The sequence below is a fragment of the Temnothorax longispinosus genome, chromosome 5, assembly GCF_030848805.1.
Source record: "Temnothorax longispinosus isolate EJ_2023e chromosome 5, Tlon_JGU_v1, whole genome shotgun sequence".
NCBI classification, from domain to species: Eukaryota; Metazoa; Arthropoda; class Insecta; order Hymenoptera; family Formicidae; genus Temnothorax; species Temnothorax longispinosus.
Window position 1 is genome coordinate 9,818,842 of NC_092362.1, and position 16,296 is coordinate 9,835,137.

At 35.9% G+C, this 16,296-nt stretch overlaps 1 long non-coding RNA gene across 1 annotated transcript; it reads right to left on the reverse strand.

Moving 5' to 3' along the window:
• Nucleotides 1–14,699: 14,699 nt before the first annotated feature.
• On the reverse strand, nt 14,700–15,902 carry LOC139813614 (uncharacterized). Its single transcript, XR_011732193.1, has 3 exons — nt 15,711–15,902; nt 15,275–15,377; nt 14,700–14,989 (listed from the first exon to the last, which is right to left on the reverse strand). It is a non-coding gene; the product is annotated as an uncharacterized lncRNA (long non-coding RNA).
• Nucleotides 15,903–16,296: the final 394 nt, after the last annotated feature.

Consider the following 16,296-nt stretch of genomic DNA (forward strand, 5'->3'; position numbering starts at 1 on the left):
AATATTTTCTTTTCGTTAATTTTATATGTTTATGTTCTGTTAATAATTATATTATAGTAAATAAAAATGCATATGTATATATATACAAATATGCATTGTATATAATTTATTTCATTCTAATAGAGAGAGGGAGGGGGAGAGAGAGAGAGAGAGAGAGCAACCATGGGTCATTCATGACCCACCATGTTTTTACAATACTCGATAGATGTTTATTAACTTTTAATTCATAAAAATTAGTAAATTAAAAATGGAACCATATTCATTGAGCAATGTAAAAACATGAAAAATTTCTTATTGTAAAGTTTTTATAAAGACTGAATTTGTATTATTTATAATAATTCATGTTATTAAATATATCATTCCATCGATAGATTAAAATGTTATGCTTTTTTGTATGAGAGTTTTTTCTTTATGGAAAAGCATAATATTATTTAGAATACAAGATTTTTGACATCAAATTCGTAATCAGCACCCTCGAAAACCTAAATGCGCATGCTAATAATTTTTCGTTTCAATATGATTTATGTTATAAATATAAATCAAGCACCAACATTATTTCAGCAGTACTGCCAACTTAAATTGACGCGAAAAATTAGAGCGCGCGAGTTAACGCCTTATTCAACCGGCTTCCGAGTTAATGCCTTTTTCAATCGGCTTCCGAGTTAACGCCCTTTCCAACCGGCTTCCGAGATAACGCCTTTTCCAACCGACTTCCGAGATAACGCCTTTTTCAATCGGCTTCCGAGCTAACGCCTTTTCCAACCGGCTTCCGAGTTAATGCCTTTTTCAATCGGCTTCCGAGTTAACGCCCTTTCCAACCGGCTTCCGAGATAACGCCTTTTCCAACCGACTTCCGAGATAACGCCTTTTTCAATCGGCTTCCGAGCTAACGCCTTTTCCAACCGACTTCCGAGTTAATGCCCTTTCCAACCGGCTTCCGAGTTAACGCCTTTTCCAACCGGCTTCCGAGTTAACGTCTTTTCCAACCGGCTTCCGAGTTAACGCCTTTTTCAACCGGCTTCCAAGTTAACGCCCTTTTATTCGGAAGCGACGATATGTAAATACCTATACTTAGCTGATCATGATACATGATCCAGGATATGATACGGTGATACGACACAAGTCTGGACGCACTTAAGTCTATTTTGTATCTGTAACAATAGTGTCATTATCGATATGTCATTGCGCAGTTTTTTTTATTATCAGCGCAACGACAGCATCAATAACGACATTATTGTTAATAATTACAGAATAGGCCTGCTGGGTACGAGTCTACAAAATGCCAAGAAAAAGCTGTGTGGAACCTAATGGAATGTATGTCAATTTCTATTACCTATTGTATTACGTTAAATAATTTTTAAATTAATTTATAAAAAAGTACGGAAGAAAAATTTGAAAACTTTTTTAATCTCATTTAAAGGACCAAAAAGTCACGTGTAGTGATTAATCCTCGCCAGAAGTGGACTGAAGAAATGGAGAAAGCGATTTTAGATTACGCCAAGGATGGCATATCCATAGGAAGACAATTCGAAGTAAATGGGCAAAATGGCTATTACATCAGTGAATATTCAAATACCCAGTAAACACCGAGCATCAATTACATTGCATCTATAATTTCTCACTCAACAATGTAAATGTAATATAACACATATGTTATATTGCATTTACATTGTTGAGTGAGGAATTGTAACACAGATGCAATGTAACTGATGCTCGATGTTTACTGGGTATATATTTAAAATCTTCATTTACATTTAAACATTTAAAATGGTTTTCCAGAAGCCAACCGCACTCGAGTACTACAAAAATTTCTTACGCATTCACCAACTTCCACTTTTTGAGAATATTAACAATGCTAAGCTTGTTCAACATATGAAGAATATGAAGGCATCGTACAATAAAGCTTTGGAATGGCGAAACAAAACTGGACAAGGCATTCTTCAAGAAAATGTCGAGACAGGAAGTGATACTGTAAAAAGTATATATGATTATATGATTTATTAAGCGTTATATGATTCATTCGTTTTATAAACTATAAGTGACGTTTATGATTATGCTTATCTGATACATATTTTAACTTTTAGTGGAGCTAATCAAGCGTTGTAAATTCTTTTTCGAGTTGGATGAAATCCTCGGTGACAAGCCTCACATCAATCCTCCTTACATCCATCATAGTGATGATATTGAGTTGGATGGTGACGGAACAAGTTTGGAAATAGAAACTGATACAAATGATGATACAACTGTTGATACACTCGTGAACCTACCTGATGATATAGATGCTTCGAGTTTTCAAATTATTGAACACGTTGTTGAAACACCCACTACATCGACGTCAGAGGATGAACCTTTAAAGAAAAGATTACGAAAAAGCCCTATTAAGTCTGCTGCAGCGGCGCTAGAAAATTCTCTGAAAGCAAGAATTGTTGTTGAAGAGAAACGTCTGAATTGGGAAAAGGCAAAGGAGGTACAGATGCATGCTGAACAACAGACACGATTCCAAATAAAACAAGAATTTAAGCAGCAGCAATTAAAGTTCGAACGTGAGAAGTGGACGGCAGACATAGAAAGACAAAAAAAAAGTGAAGACCGGCAATTTGAACTTGAGAAGTTAAAAATTGAAAAAGATGCAGAGCTCCAGAAATTAAAATTACAACATGACCTTGAGTTGGAAAAATTAAAAATGGGTATTAAATAATTACCAGGGAAGTCTCTGTATAACCCTCGAAAGATCGCGTGGCGTGTAGGCTACACCCTAGCTATTTTATTTTTATGATCACGACATGGAAAAATTTTACGATTGCTAAAGGTCTTTTTTTTCGTTAAAATTAAAATTTTTTTATACTACAGAAATTACATTTAAAAAAAAATAAGTAAAAATTTTTATAAAATTGAAGAGAAAAGTAAAGAAAATTTTTTTTGTTAACATTTACGAGGGAAATACTTTAGGGTGTAACCTACATCTCATGCAACTGTTCCTATTTCAACTTTTGATGCGATCGTTCGAGAGATAATTATGATAATTATACAACATTATATTCTGTTTTATAATAATATAAATATATATTTTATATAATATAAATACATAATATTATTCATATTATTTTTGTTCCATTTTTATTTTCTGTATAATCTTGAAACAAGGGAATAAAATGGTAACTAAGAAAACTAAATATTTCTTCGCAAAAACCACTGGAATAAAATCTCTTTGGCAGTTATTTTCACCTCTAGTCTCATCGTATTGCAGCTCCTGTTCGAAGTGATGAAAAACTTGTTCTGCATCGAAGTTGTAGTCCTGTGCTTTTGGCTTAATAATGTTATACAATACTATACAAGTTATAATCCACTGACATGCTCGTCGATGTCTTTTGTTCTTATTTATTCGAACACGCAAGGATCGAAGACTTCTAAATAACATTTTTAAAATTCCAAATGCATGCTCGATTTTCACTCGTTTACCTGAATAAAATATTTTGTGAGCAATAGGATAATGTTCTAAATCATAAACATACTTGTGTAATAACATAATTAATAAAATACTTGAAAAATGACGGTTGAAACGACGCCTATCTCTTCGTGTTCCAACATTTGAATTTTCTCTAAACGGAGTCACTACGTATCGATTACAGCGGTAGGCTGAATCTCCTGCTATCCATTGACCGTCTGATAAGTAATTCTCTGGATGTAGACCAATGGGCGAGTTGGCGAAAACTCTAGCGTCATGTGCACTAGCTGGATAACCTACTGAGACGCTCCTAAATAGCAAATGATTATCACAGATTGCATGTATGTGTAGTGCGTACTGCTGTTTTCTACTAAAATACGCTTCATGGTCTTGCAGAGGTGCCTCGAACAACGGTATATGTGTACCATCCATGTAACCAATACATCCTGGAAGCGAGTTCATCATCGTTGCGCAAATGTGCTTGCGTTTCAATTCGCTCAACCAAGTTATGTATTTTTTCTCTACAGAGAGCAGCGCCTGTATAAATATAAAAATATAATATTAATTTAAATTTATAAGTTTAATAATAATGTAAAGATTGAAATAATTATCCTTGACTTACCGTAATCACACGTTCAGTGCACAAATGTATCATTCCTGCCCCGCTTATTCCAAAGTGTTCAGAAATCCTAGGAAATGACGTACCTGAGCCATTATTTCCAAAGCGACACAAAGCTATTGCAAGTTGATATTCTATTGAAAGAGACTTGGAAGTAGACAAGGACTGGAAGGTAGTGGTATCACTCACGATATTTAGAATTTGTCCAAATTTCTGTCGTGTCACCCTCATGCAGGACTTGAATCTATCATCATCATATGAGGGTAGGATATTGACATACCAGTCATTAGTCCTAGGAACTCTGACGTTTCTAGGTTTACTGTAGCGATATTTTAGTGTAATTAAAAATATCTCCGTGCACTGAAGGATAGCTTCATCAAAATCTTTATTTGAATTTCCACTCACAAGATCGAAACATCCTTTTAAAAGGATAGTTTCGAACAATTTCTTTCTTTTACTTATTTTCGGCATTGTACAAACTTATTTTTATACATTGGTAATTATTTCGTGAAGCTGAACATGTAAACATTGAACTTCTCCTTCACACTTATACACAAACCTGCAATGGGCGTGCTACTCTTTAAGGTTATGCAAAATACATAGGTTATACACATACGTGACTTATTAACCTATCACATTAATCTTTGGGTTAAAGTTTAAAAATTAACTTTTTAACCCGACATAACCTGTTAAACCGTTAAACTCTAACTTATTTGAATACCCCTATTGTGTTATATGCACGGAAGGGCATTTCATGTCATCGTGCCCTCAATACAATCAAAAACCTGTACAACAAAAATTAGCTATTATCAAAAAATACCAACTTTGCTATAATTGCTTAGGCACACATCGTGTTTCATCTTGTCGAATAACTAGACGTTGTCAGAAGTGTGGACGCAAACACCACACTACTATTCATGAAACTAGAGAATCTATATTGAGTGAAAAGGAAAATTTTGGTAGTAATGTAGAATCCCTTTCAAGCTCACCTTAACTTGACCAGGTTTATAATCACAATTAACAGCGAAATTTTGGATTTAGTTAAAAGATTTTGGGAAGTTAAAGAAATGTCAACCTTCAATAAGCCATTATCTGCTGACGAACAAAAACTTTTTTATAGTTATGTATTCGATAGACGCGGATGGGAAATACGTGGTAAAATTTTCGTTTAAAGAGCCGACTGAAAAACTCGGTAATTCCAAATCAAAAGCAATTCGGTTGGCTACAAATTTATTTAATAATTTTTTTTAACAATATAACACGCTAAAACTTACTCGAATTTTATTCAAGAATACAAAGGTTTGAAGCAAACGAAAAGGGTTCCTGATGATCAAAGGTTAAGTACTAAATTAAGAGTTGTTTTTTAACGGTTCCAGCAAAACAACTTCGGGATATTCGTTGAATCAATCGCTTCACTCGGAAGCAAAAGTGCAACTTAATTTATTTAAAGTACTCAATTGATTTAGACTATTCAGATAAATTTTTTTTTAGAATATTGGAAACATGTATAGAGACAAATCCAGACGATTAAGATGTACGACGAATGATTTAAATAAACCCTTCTGGGTAAACTCATTACGTTCATTTTTACTACGATGACTTAAGAACTAATTCACATTATTTTCCTAGTTTCGCGAACCTTTCAACAGTTACTTATTGATGAAAGAGTCAAAATTTCCATTGCAATTCTCTTAGTAAGAGAAGGAAGATACGCTAACGATTTCATTGAAAGGAAGATACTATTGACAAACAGGTCAGGTTGTATATAAATCAGTTTAAACTTACTCTGCATGGCGGGTGGTGTTTTTTTTTAACAAGTGGGTAAAGATGTAACTAGGGATAATGATCAAGTAAATCGGCTCTGTATGGCGGGCGGTTTCCCATTGAAGAAGTGAATTAGTAACGATCTTTCCGTTCTTAGATTTATTCCTGAACAGAATCGAATTAGAACATCAACTGTTCAAATTGATGATTCCTCAATTGTTCACGCTCTCGGATTAACATGGCATTCATCCACGGATCAATTCAATTTCACATTACATTTAGATTAACCGAAAATTATGAAACTCACTAAGGTGAGGGATCTTCTTTTCCGGTATTCAAACCTTACAAAATTATTAAGAATTACAGCTTTGTGTCGTAGATTGATTACTAAGTTAAAGCGTAATGAAAAGTCAGAATTAAGCTCGTATCTTACTGTTAGTGAAACTGAACGACAGTTTTGGATAAAATCAATTCAACATTGTTCATTCTCTTCAGAATTTAAGGTCTTATCGCAAGGACAGTCACTTCCTAAGTCAAGTGCATTATCATTACTTACTCCGTATATTGATTCTTTTATTTTGCCAAAGGATATCGTTTTCACTACTCTGTTTTTATCTGACACGCACTCTCGTACATTACTTTGAGGAACCCAACTTACTTTGTCATTGATTCGTCAAAATTACTGGATTGTGAGAGGCCGCGTCGCGGTAAAGTTATTTATTTTGAAGTGTGTAAAATGTACTAGATATCGTCAACAACGAGTTCAACAGCTCATGGGGTTCAACAGCTATCTGTTGAGAGAGTTACTCCGTCTCGCCCGTTTCTCCATTCAGGGGTAGATTACGCAGGACTTTTTACAATTAAAACATGGAAAGGACGAAATACTAAAACTTACAAAGGGTATAATTTTCTATTTGTTTGTTTTGCAACTAGGCAATTCACCTGGAATTGATTACTGATTACTCTACTGCTTCATTCATCGCCGCAGAAATATTGTTACAACAGATATTAGAAAGCTTTTGGTCTTATTGGTCCAAGGAATATTTACAACGACAATTGTTTATTTACAAATTGAATAAGATCAGTCCTTCGATAGCAGAAGGTGCAATCATTCTTGTAGTTGATGAACTATATCCTCCATCTAAGTGGCTATTAGGAAGAGTGATCAAAACGCATTCAGGACCTGACGGTCATATCAGAGTGGTAACGATTAGGACACAGACTTCTGAGTTTAAGCGACCAATCACTAAGATTAGTAGTACCTTCTTTCAGTGAATACTCAGCAACCATAATCATTGTTCGTTAACTTGGGTTAACGAAGGCGGGCGGGATGTTTGAAACGCGATGAGATATTGAGGAAAGAAGGGGGGATGTTGCCATCTATGGCATTTCATAAAAAGTACTAGCGATTTTGTAGACTCACTTCCGTTGGCAAATCTAGTTTCCCTAAAAAATTTGTATAGCGTAAAGCGCTAGAGGCACGACGTATCGGTATTCAATTCATGTGATTGCTGCGTGAAGAAGAAAGCGCGCGTGCATGTACAAGCTTACGGCCCGGGCAACCGGCGTTATTCGTTTCTTGTTTGTCATTCAGTCAAGACATGTTTCTGGCCTTTTGCCGTATATTTTGAATACGTAGTGATATTGTAATACGAATCTCTCTGAACTGCGAATTGTGATACTCTTTGGAAAAGAAGAAGTACGAGAGGATTCGAAAGACCAGAATTAGCACACGGCAGGACTATAGGCAGTCTCATTCTCGGATGTATGAAGGATCGAAGCCATTACTCCGTTTCTTGATGTTGACAACACATTCTGGAGAGACCAAGGGAACGACTATTATGGACATAGTCCGTTCGGATCTTTTCTAGAAGTGCATTCACATACGGTAGACACCAGTATACAGGTAACTCTGAAATTTATGAATAAGAATCATTGATCCTCATAAACAGTATCGGTTACGATCATTGATTCCAGAAATCTCGAGAGATCTACCGTTCAGTAAAGGACATATGAAAGGCTTTCGCACTCAGCGAAGCATTTTGTCGACGGGAACGGTAATCGTTCATCTCACTTGAGTACTCAAGTTCTTGTTTTCGGGTTGCAACCAATTAAAATTATTCATTTGGATTATCTTCTCTTTTGGCCAAATATAGTAATTTATGCAAGCTTGCGATACGTTTAATTCTATTTTCTTTGGCAATTAATTTCCCATATTTCTTGATACATATTTGCGATGAGATTCATTTGTTAAATCAATACGAATAATAATGCGTCAATTATTCAAGATAAGATTTACATTGCTTCAATTGTTTTAAACAAGATTCGTCAGAGAATTCAACGCTCATTTACTCAGAAATTGTAATTAAAGGTGCGATACACAATTACATTCTTTCTCTGTATTATACATCGATTTATGCGAAATACTTTATAATTTTCTTTACGTTTTCACGAATTGAGTTCGGATTAATGCGTTTGATATTTGGTAAGATTCATTTTATTAAGAAAAAAGAAATTGTTCTTGCAATTATTTATTAATATATCTCAAATTTTTTTAAGAATATCATGGTCTTGAATTTACAACTCAAGATTGGTGATATTTAATTCAATTTAATATTTTAATAATACTCATTAGTTTAATTTAAAATAGAAGTTGTATCTACAATTTTATGAAAAGTATTCAAGATCATCATTGATGATATGTTTCTTCGTACATATATTTATATTTCTTTGATCTAAAATATTCTATTCCTTAATATAGATTATCATTCAACGTGTAACGGCCTGACTTTATTGAACGCGGGCTAGTTTACGGAATCGGGAGTTCGATGAAAGGCCCAGAGACAATAATCAATTTGCAACGTACCAGTAACATTCACTTTATTCAACTCGGGATTCGGAATTACACACAACGAATAACGGGACGCGGTAGATTACAATATCGGAACGCAGGTCCTCAACTCGAGAGTCGGTAGGACAATAACGAAGCGCGGTATATTACATACGAACGGAGATTACATACGAACGGGGTTCGTCGCAGAATATCGCGAGAGAATGACGAGCGTGGTCTATCACAGCCGAACGGAGTTCACCGCAGGGGATTAATACATAACGACGCGCGGTATATTACATACGAACGGAGTTCGTCGCAGTAGCGCGATTCTGTAACTCGTTATATTTTAACGACATGGAACGGTATAGTAACGTTACCGACGTTTGTCGCGATGTAACGAGAAATGTATACCGACTGCGTGATTCCGTAGCTCATGACAACGACACTTGGACGTTACAAAACATGATAACGAAATGACGTTAAATAACGTTGTCGTTATATGTCTAGCCAATAGGCAGTCACGTACGCGTATGCATACACACTTGTGCAATAACCTAAAACGAGTGGTTTGTTCAAGTTCCTCGAAACTCATCGCGGTCGACTAAAGATAAAATTATTAAACGTGATAAAAAGTGTGAAGCGCAATGGCATCCGCATCACAGTAAGTATGCAAGATTTTGTTGATAAGTGAATAAATAAAATACGTGTTATACCATAATGTAATTACCACCGTCGTATTTCTATAAATAAATTGCTTATGACATCGTAAGAGGTTACATTTCCTTTTTTATTTTCCAAGTAACACGCAATGGTCACAATGACGTGAATTTGAAGTCACTAGTGACCATTGCATGTTAAATAACTTTCTATATTAATATAGGTATATATATATATATATGTAACGATGCACCCCTTATGACAAAGCATCGTCCCCGGCTACCACCCTCCGGGAGCCGCCCGACCGATTCCTCGTCGGGCGAGCACAGGGCGCGGTGCGCCCACATCTTTTTAAGTACTTGAAACGCACCGTGTGCGCGGGAAATCCGCCGCACCGGTGCCCTCCCGCACGACGCCGACGAGCGCCGAAGCGAGCCGATCCCCGCCGAAGCGAGCACGCGGGATCGCGCCGCTCCCACCACCGCACCGTCGCCTGACGATCGGCCTCTCTCCTGCCACGCTCACCGCGACGCGCGGTATAAAAAGCCGGCGCGCTCGACGAGGAAGACACTTTGTCTTCATCTCGGCTCTCCTGACGAAGCTACCTCCCGATACCTTCCGAATCCTAGGGCAACACGTACAACGAGGTCCAGAGTTCTGGTTCTCGACTGAGGGTTCTCAGAGTGTTCCCGAACTCCCTGATTGCCCCGACGATCACGGTACCGCGGGGTCGAGCGTGCTCGGCCTCGCCGCGAGAGTTCTCACAACCGTGATCCCGGGATTCTGCCATCCTCTGGTACAACCTACCGCGCTAGCTTACCCGTGCATCGCATACAGCGTTCTGATAGCTGTAGCCGCGTCCCGCGTGTAATATACCGCGCTCCGCATGTCACGTCCCGCGTTCCGTATGTAATATACCGCGCTCCGTATGTCACGCCCCGCGTTCCGTATGTAATATACCGCGTTCCGTTATCAGCGTATATCTTTCTTGTATGTATTAAATATATGTATCAATCACTATGTAATATACCGCGTTCCATTAGCGTCTACTCGTAGCCGCGTTCCGTATGTAATCTACCGCGTTCCGCCTTATCGTAGCCCTGTATACCGCAACGAACTCCGTTCTGTAAAATACCGCGCTGCGTTATCCCTCCCTTGCGTACCGCACCTCGAAGCGAAGACTCGAGTCCCGAGATTTCGTATACCGCGTCGCGTGCACCGGCACTACCGACCACGGTAATTTCCCGCGTTCAGTTCGTGTGTAATACCGAATCCCGAGTATTGTATATGATAGTTTATAGTATAGTTTTGAATATTCGAATAAAGTGCATATTCACATGGCAAATTGATTACTGTTTCTGGGCCTGTCATCGAACTCCCGATCCCGTAAACTCGTCCGCGTTCGATAAAGTCAGGCCGTTACATATATATATATATCCTTGATATATATATCATATATCATGTCATATATCACAACTGCATGTATATATATATATATATATATATATATATATATATATATATATATATATATATAATATTCTAACATATATGTATACTGTTAACATAAGTAATTTACAAAATTATCATTGTATATATTACTTCTAACAAATTATATTAAAAGCTCTAAAGAAATTATTAAACATTTATATATTGCGTTCGCGCAATGATCATATGAGAGATTGAACAATCAATCATATACAGCAAGTAAAATGCGTTCGTGGAATGATCTTGTAAACTCGTGAACTGCATTTATTATTATATAAACTTTTTTTATGTATTTATTATTCAGAAACTTTTGGTTAAATTAGCGTTCGCGTAATATTTACAAGTGAAATTCATATCATGAACTGCATTTGATACTAAGTGATCATAAGATAAAACAGTAGTAAAATTTATAATTAACAGTGTCAATGAAGAGCGCTGAATTACTGTTTTTTAAATATCTGTACATAATGTATAAAAAGAAAATAAGTACAGATAAATGAAATGGATAAAGCGTTCGCGCAATGACTGTACAAGAGCGTGAACTGCAATATTCACTTGCTTATTCTGTACATAATGTATAAGAAAAAAATAAAGTACAGATAAATAAAATGGATAAAACGTTCGCGCAATGACTGCACAAGAGCGTGAACTGCAATATTTACTTGCTTATTCTGTACATAATGTATAAGAAAAAAATAAAGTAGAGATAAATAAAATGTTTACCTTTTTATTTGTGTCTTAATTTATATCTTTTTCCTTTATCTTTTTTATTAATTATTAAACGACATATCAAAATAACTTCTTTAATACTTATATGACTGCTTGTTAAACTATAATTTTTACAAATGTAATTATTCTTTACTTAAAGAATAAAGATTAACTGTTTTTCTTTTTTTACTTATTAAATATACTGTATTCATGTATTCATTTTTATACTTAAAATCATAAAATAATCATAATTTAATCATAAAATTTTTAATACATCTGTCAAATAGAGTCTAATCAGTTAACAAATATAAAAGTAATTTTAACATATTGAAATAAATAGTAATGAGTTAATAAATAAATTGAGACATTAAGTATAACTAAAATAACAATCATGAGAAAATATAAAAACCATAAAATTATAAAAAAAAACGGGCGGACCGTGCAAAAGCAAGATATTTTTATTATTATATATTTAGTTTTAGAAAAACTAAAGGAATCATTCTTGCGAGATATTTTTTCGAGGAATTACTTTTTTCCTAATTGTATTTATAAAATATTTATGTAATAAATGTTGTGACGTGACATAGTCACGTCCCCTGTCCAGACGATAGCTCGACCGGGGGAAACATCCGGGATGTCGTCTCCGCCGGAGCGAGGCGGGGCGGCAGCGTTAGAATTCGGTACATTATATTATTTCTGAGGATTTCAGGTATCGAGTAGATGGCCAGGAGGAAATTGTAACGACTTGAGTCGCGCCGAGGGAGTTTACGGGAGGCGTTCTACGTAGGAGTTAGCCGGCGGGCGGGTCACGATTGGGCCCATATGCCGACGTTACTTGGAGCGTCTCGCAGGGCGAGCGCATCAGCCCCGATGTTCGCCGGGATGAAGCCTGCCGAATCGCGAAGGAGGGAGATCGCCACGGAGCATTGCCTACCGGTCGACGGAGCCATGGCCTGGCCAGCCTGGCCGTCGTACACCGGCACCAGAGTCGCGGCCCGGTCAGCCGGACTCGAGAATAGGCTTTTCAAACCTGCCGCCGGCGAGCGAGGAAGCCACGAGGGGCGCCGACGGAAGCGGGAGGCGCTCGGCTCGCATAGGGCTGATCGGCAAGGAGGGCTTGCAAGCACGGCGCGCGCAGGCGCGGGCCCGACGTGATCCCGCCGGCGCCGGGCTAGAGGATCGTCACTGTCGTGTCGGCGTGGCGAGGGACGACATCCCGAGAGAACCGGCAGCCGAGCTTGCGGAATTTGTAAGGCCACTACTCGAGCACCTCGTAACCCACGTTTGAGGACACGTAAGATCGTTCTGACGGCCGGGGCCCTTCCAAGAGCCGCGTAGAGTCGCGGGAAGCATGCTTAAAGAATCGCGTACTGTGTCGCGAAGCATTTTGTAGCATCGCGTTTGTGTAGATGAGTATTGCCGAGTAAGTAATTATTAAATGGAAGACTGACGGAGAGCCCGGCCAACAGAGTAATGTGGGATCTATCGTGCGTGGGATCTATCTTGCGTTCGTGTAATCGCGTATTGTGTATTGCGGTCGTGTAACTTGCGTCCTTAGGCTAATTTCCGCGTTATTGTATTAGTTTCCGCGTTCCGCAGAAAAATATCCGAGAGAAAAATAGTAATTCGCCGATTTATTGTTAAGAAACCTGCCGATTTATTCTGAAGTAATTTCTAATGCCCGATTTCTTCACCTCTAGATAAGTTCTAGATAACTTTATCCAACAGATATCTCCCAGAATCGGTTTTCTTCACCTCTGTAAAGTTGGTATCCGACGGATAAAGTTGTCCTCTACCCGAAGTAGCGGATATCTGGCAGATATTGTAACCTAAAAAGTTACAGTTGTAACCTAAAAAGTTGCTGTTTTGAGAACGGTTTTGAAAAGACAAATATATAATAATGGATTTGCTCGTGGATCTTATTTTTGAATCTGATGATGATATTGAAGATAATGATGAATTTGTCGAAAGAAGACCCTATGTAATAAAAAATAAACCGAACAATTTTCAAGTGTGGGATGACAAAGAATTTTTCGATCGATTTCGTTTGAAAAAGGATACAGTACTTGAATTGTTGCATGCAATTGAAGACCGACTGATAATACTCCGGAACAAGTATGATTCTGTTCGAATAATAAAGTTAATTTATGAGATAATGATGTATTATTACTTAACGAGTGGTTGTTGATTGAAAATTTTTTAATGTAATTATAGGTCAAGATCATTGACACCGATCAATCAGTTGTTGTTAACGTTGAGATTTTATGCCACGGGCAATTTTCTGCGTGCCTGCGGTGATTTTAGTGGAGTAAGCATTAGTACAGCTTCCCCACACAGCATGAAATATTTTTAAATTATTTAGGAAATATTTTATCGCAAGATTTGAAATATTTTAGAAATATGTCATGAAATATTTTTGAAATACAAATATGTCTACGAATTACATACTTTTGAAATATTTCTTGAAATATTTTGAAAATCTTTCGCAAATATTTCAAGTAATTTACAAGTATTTCAGTATTTTTAAATAAAATATATCAGAAAATATTTTGAAAACGTTTCTAAAGGTTTCTTGAAATATTTCACGAAATATCTCTAAAATGTTTCTAAAGGTTTCTTGATTTATGATTATTTCTTAATATATTTCATAAAATATTTCTTTATAGTGCACACAATCATAGACTTATATAGATAGACCGGCCCCTGCCGTAAGAGGCAGCATGACAGCATAACGGTGCAGACATAGGCTGTGGTCCACTTGACGCTACAAATGCTTCGAAGCATTTCTCTTCTCTTTTCTTTCAAATGAAAAAAGATCGAAGGAGAAGAAGAACGCTCCAAAGCATTTGTAGCGTCAAGTGAACCGCAGCCTATGTCTGCACCGTAATAATGCTGCCATGCTGCCTCTTACTGCGGGTGCGGTCTAGCTATCTATATAAGTCTATGCACACAATAATCGAAACAAAATTAAACGAAAAAATATTGAGCAATCGCATAAAACCGTTCATAGGAGTGGTTAAAGCAGCCGATACAAAAAATAGGTTGTATCAACCACTTCTTTATATGGTTTTTAACGATTTTTCAATAATTTTCTGTTCAATTCTGTTCAGTTCAATTATGTACGCTATAAAGAAAAATGAGCGTGTAATTTTGATACAAAATAATGTATACTTAAAAAATTTCATTTTTATGATACAATATTTATTTTTGATACAATATTAATATTTTATTGTAAACTACGTTTTTACACATGGCACCATTTGAAGCATCCAGTGCATCTAACCCACTTTTCTCCTTTAGCATCACTCGAAAACTGCTTATCACACAAAAGACCAGGGGACGAAATTATGCGCGGGGATGGCATTTGGGCACTTTACCCTATAAATTCTTTCTTGAATTTAAACTTCATCCGGATCATCTACATTTTCGTCAGGTGGTACTATCGGTTGAAATATTTTTTTTTTTTTGAGCTTGCCTGGAAAATTAGACAATTTTGATAAATATTAAAAAATAAAATAACTAGTATATAAAGTAAACACCTCTAGAACAATACTATAACAACCTAAAATGTTACGATTTTTTTTAGAGGATAAAAAATTATTTATACAAACACAAAGATTGCAAATACCTTTAATAAACAGTTGAAATAGTTAAAATATAAGAATTTTTCCTTTAAACTCGATTTCCCGTAAAAAAGGTAGTTATAATATTTACTGTTATAATATTTACAGAGTACAAAGTGTTGTTCATAATTACGTACGTTTTAGCACGAAGCAATCTTGTCCTTGAACTATCAAGCCATCTTTTAATGCTATGTTTGATATCTTTCTCGCTAACATCAGGAAATTGTAGTTTTACACCATCTACATACATGAAAATAATAATTGTTATAAATACAAACGTTGTAACATTTATAGTGATACTAGTAGCACAAACCAACCAGTGATGAATACCTATAATAAACGAAATCTGCAAAAAGGATAAAAAACACTATATTTTATTACTTTTACAATAGTGTAATTCTCAAGTTTTAAAAACTAAAAGATATAATTATTATTTTATTGCATTAAAAACTTAAAAACCTTATATATTTAAGAAAATACAATAATGATCTATTCAATCACTTGGTTGATTTAAGCTATTATTCATTTAGGTATTATAAAGCTTGCTTTTTATCTGACTTAGATAGAACTTACGATAAACGCAACTGCATAAAGCAAGATCAGAAAAAATTTTCTTATGTTTTTGTCCATAAAAGCTGTAGTTCGAGGCTGCAGAATTTGTTATTATGTTGGATAAAATATTGTAAATTAAGTCGTGAGACGTATTACCACCTTTGCTTTTCATGTATAATACCTACAAAATTAATAAATTTTATAGAACATATATATATATATATGTTAGTAAAAAATTACCCACGTTATTAAAAAATTTTCGTTCCATCTCAATTTTTCTTCAACTGCAGCAAAGTTTTTATTTTCATCATTGATAGGGAAATATTTTGTCATTGTTTCTATCACAGCAGCATCAATTACATTATGTCCATGCTTAATACCATTCTTTTCCATCAAACCCATTTTTGCTATCATGATATCTTGCTTCTTTGATAAACCATTCATTATAGTCAACATTTTTTTTGCATACCTATAATAATAAATTAACTGTTATATTGCTAATCTTAATATAATAAATGTTTAATTACACACGGAAAGAAATATAATTTGTTGAGACAGCAAAAAATTTGGTTAAATTAACCATAAAACATTTCTTATATTTTAGACA